Source organism: Microtus ochrogaster, chromosome 24 (genome assembly GCF_000317375.1).
Source record: "Microtus ochrogaster isolate Prairie Vole_2 chromosome 24, MicOch1.0, whole genome shotgun sequence".
In the NCBI taxonomy this organism is placed as follows: Eukaryota; Metazoa; Chordata; class Mammalia; order Rodentia; family Cricetidae; genus Microtus; species Microtus ochrogaster.
In genome coordinates, this window is record NC_022024.1 from 27,342,477 (window position 1) to 27,346,721 (window position 4,245).

The following is a 4,245-nucleotide window of genomic DNA, read 5'->3' on the forward strand; positions in this document are numbered from 1 at the left end:
CTTATAAATCGGGCGCGCGGAAGACCGCGCACCCCTTTTTCCTGCTTCCTGTGCTCCGCGGGAACCTCGGTTCTGTAAGTTTATTTCTTCATGGAACCAGGACAGGCTCCAAAGCCACAGAGAAACCCTGTCTCGAAAAAACCAAAAAAAAAAAAAAAAAAAAAAAAAAGCTGTATATATTTCTTTACAATCTGCCTGCATTTATTTACGCCCCTACAGGACTTGTCCTATCCCTTTGCTCTAACTACCCAGGACCCCATCCTAATTGCTATCCGGGCATCTCCTCAAAATTGCAGCATCCCCTCAGAGGGAGGCTTGTTGAGGAAGAGGGGCCCCCTTTCCAATACCGTATAAGCAGTGACTCTGGCCATGGGGTGGAGGAGGGGAACTGGAGCCCAGTCAAGCGGGGCTGCGTAGAGATGCAGAGAGCTCTGGGATATGTGGTTACCAGTTTGGGGACGAGCCTTTCAACCGTGCACAAAGCCTTGTGCCACGAAGCGCCTGTAAGCAAGCAGCCCTCACAAATTCGCTGGCTCACCACGGTAGACTCTAGAGAATTGTTCCTTTGGTCTGTCGTGATGTCCTATCTGGGGTCAATAGACATTTCGTCACCTCTCCCCAGGAAAAGTCACACAGCACAGATGAATTCTTAATTTCAGCTAGGTTGAAAGTCCCAGACACAGCACCACCAATCTGTAACACCCCTTGGTCTTCAGGCTTCCTCCTATCTGAACCCTTGGCCCTGACTCGAAGCCTCAAACCTGATACCTGCTCAACAAACCCTGAGCAGCAGGGGTGGGGCGCAGCACCCAGACCGGCTACTTGTTTTCAGACTGTGTTAGACCTCAGACCTCGTGAGAAATACGTTTGTGTGGAATCATCGCGCAAGATGGCCGACGTTCAGCCCAGGAATGTTGTCCAGCCACGCTCGCCTCTGGTTGCCTCACCTGGAGAAGTCTGGTCCAGGGAGCCAGCAGCTTGCAAGTTCTGGGAGGCTGTAACTTTCATAAATTTGCAGCCCGAGAAGGGAGTGGAGGGAGAGGGTCCTGCCTGAGGTCAGGATAAACTGCTTGTCACACCCATCGTCCGCCCCCACTCTTGCCCTTCCTCCCACCCGTGCTCGCCTCTCTTTTGCAGTCCTACAAACTTCTCTTCAGTAACGTCCTGTCCTAGACTGCTCCACCCGAATCAGCAAGGCAGCCTGCCTTTCCCAGCCTGGCACACAGAAAGCGTCTGATAAAAGGCAGGTTGTCAAAATGAATGAATGAATGACTCTTTTCATGCAAGAAGGAAAGATTAAATAGAATGGGAGGGAAAAAGCCTTTCCCGGATTTTAAAAAATTGTTACGTTGATAGATCAGACTTATTTTACTGGTTATGAAGACGGGCAGGATAATTCCAAACCAGCTTCTTTAACTGGGTTCCAATGGAGCGAAACGGATTTCAACATTCACTGAAGAGAACGGTGGCTGTAGAGCTAGCTACAGGGGGGGCAAAGGGAAGTGGAACATTCCAAGACTGTGTTCAAGGTCAAAATTAAGTGAGTCCGGAGGAATTCTCAGTGTACTGAGCCAGCAGGCCTCTGGAGCTTCACGTCCAGTCCAGGCGGGGGAGAGGATTCAGTGGGGCCTTTGGGGCTTTGCCCAGCGGGGAGCTGGAGCGGGGGAAGGGCGCCCTCTGCCGAGGGTGAAGAAAAATACAGTCTGGCAGTTGGTGAGCCCTCTGGCTAGACTTCCCACCCAAAGGTGCAGAAAAGGCGACAAGAAAGTGTTTCTTACAAGCTCTCTCAGCCCCCAGCATAAAGTCCCGTGGTTAATTGCAGGTGCTGTTTTCAGGAAGAGGGCGTTCCCCTCACTCCTGAGCCCTCAGTTTCTAAGAGATGTTCTGAGACGACCGGTTTTTTTTGACCCTATTATCTGCCCCATCCCGGCTCTAGAGCTCAGCAGCTGGGGACTTGGTCCTGGGGAAGACCTCGGTCACTTGTAAGTAAAGAGAGAGCTCTGACCCACCCCAAGGCTGCGCACACACACACACACACACACACACACACACACACACACACACACACACTCGTCGGTTGCCGATCTCTAAAACTGAAAAGCTGAATTCGACGGTCAGATGGCTCCAACCCTGATAGCACCTGACTCTGGTCCTATTTCAGACTGAGCGTGTGTCCGCGGAGAACAGTGGACAGTGAGGAATTGTGAACTCTCCCAAAACCATGGGTGGGGCGGTCTAAGCATCTCCCTCCCCCAAGAAAGGTGGAAAGGACTTGCTAAGGACCTAGTCTCTTTATTGAATCTTGAGTGACACCTAGTGGTCCACCCGCCTCACCGTCGCCAAGGCTTCTGCGCAGAGGGGTTTTTGCAGTAGACAGGAGCTCATCCTTGCCGTCAAAGACCTGGGGATCCATAGCAGCGATGAAGGTTTCTAGCATTTCGCGGGAAGCATGAGCTGGCACCTGCCACAACCCCTTTCTTTGTTGTGTGTGATTCTGAAGGAAGCGATATTATCTGGAGAGCTTGCTCAACGGACACACCATTCTGGCAGGGAATGTGTTGAGCTAGATGCCCGCTCTCCCAGGTCCTGGGCCCACGTTCTAGGGGGTTGACTCCCTAGAACTTTGAGGAAGGCAGTCACACTGGAGCTGCGATCTGAAGGTCAGATGGTATGGCAGACAGAATAACAAGCTGACTGACGACATTCTCAACCCACTATGGACACATTCTTCCTTTCAGTTGTCAACCAATCAACTGGAGGGCTGCTTTGATGAGGATTTGCAGGTGTGGTTAAGATCCCCAAGTCTGCCAATCTGAAAAAAGTCATCCAATTCTTGAACCTTTGAGATGGGCTGGAATTTTCCTGGCAAAAGAGATTTGAGAATCAAAAGGACTCCTGTGGGGTTTCCTCTTATTGGCTCTTCCTTTGTTAGGAATTTGGGCAGTCAGGAAAGCTGAGAGCCCAAGAGGGAACAGGGCTTGAATCCTGCAGGTAAGAGAAGTAGTGGACTCTGACAGTGGCCAGTGAGCTGGGAGGGAAGGCGGAGCTTGCTCCACGCAACCCAAATCCCAGCTGACTGACGCCAGAGTTTAGCTCTGCAAGACCATGGACCTAGGACTCAGGCTGTCTGTGCGGATGATCTACAAAACTATGGTTAATAGGTCAGAGATGATTTCAGCTGACCACTTGGAATGTGTTCAGAAGCCATTGAACATGGAGGCAGGTGGCCACTAGGAAAGGGACAGCGGGACAGTAGAGGCGGGGGACACTTGGGGAACAAAAGCCATCAGGTCCAGCAGGACCATGTAAGCAAATGAGAATGCAAAAGCCAGTGTTTAGAACTAGGCTTTGGATGGGAGATATGGCGTCTTTGTGTGTACTGACAGCTCCCTGTACTCCTGTATCTACAGAGTAAAATGGGGTCATCAGCAGTTAAAGCCTAGAGTTATGTTAGTGGGTACACATTCATATAAAGGGCTTAGTGCCATTCGGGGACTATTAATTGCTCAGATGTTGGCAGTGATGGTTGTAGCAATTAACCCAGCAGACATCGGGCTGGATAGAGAGGCCTTGGTTATGAGTTGGGTTTGTTTGTTTTTTTCCCCTCAGGGTTTTTTGGGGGTTGGGAAGAGATCTAGGGATGATATACCCCAGAATTACCTAACCCCACCTTTGTTCTTACCAAATCAGACTCTAAGAGTAAGACCTGAATTAATGATTACCTTAAATGTCACCATAGAACCTTCATCCAGCAACTGATGGAAGCAGAGACAGAGACCCACAGAGGAGCACTGGGCTGAGCTCTCAAAGTCCAGTCGAAGAGTGGGAGGAGTGAGAATATGAGCAATGAGGTCAAAACCATGATGGGGATACCCACTGAAACAGTTTATCTGAGCTAATGAGGGCTCACCATCTCTTGCCGGACAGGGTAGGAACCAGTACAGGATTAAACTAGGCCCTTGGAATGTGAGTGACAGTTGTATGGCTGGGGCAGACTGCGGGTCCACTGGTAGTTGGACCAGGATTTATCCCTACTGCTTGTACTGGTTTTTTGGAACCCATTCTATTTGGAAAGATACCTTGCTCAGCCTAGATATAGTATGGAGGGCCTTGTTTCTTCCTCAAAGCAATGTGCCTTGACCTCTCTGAGGAATGGATGGGGGTGGGGACCTCTCTGAGGAGTGGATGGGAGTGGGGACCTCTCTGAGGAGTGGATGGGGGTGGGACCTCTCTGAGGAGTGGATG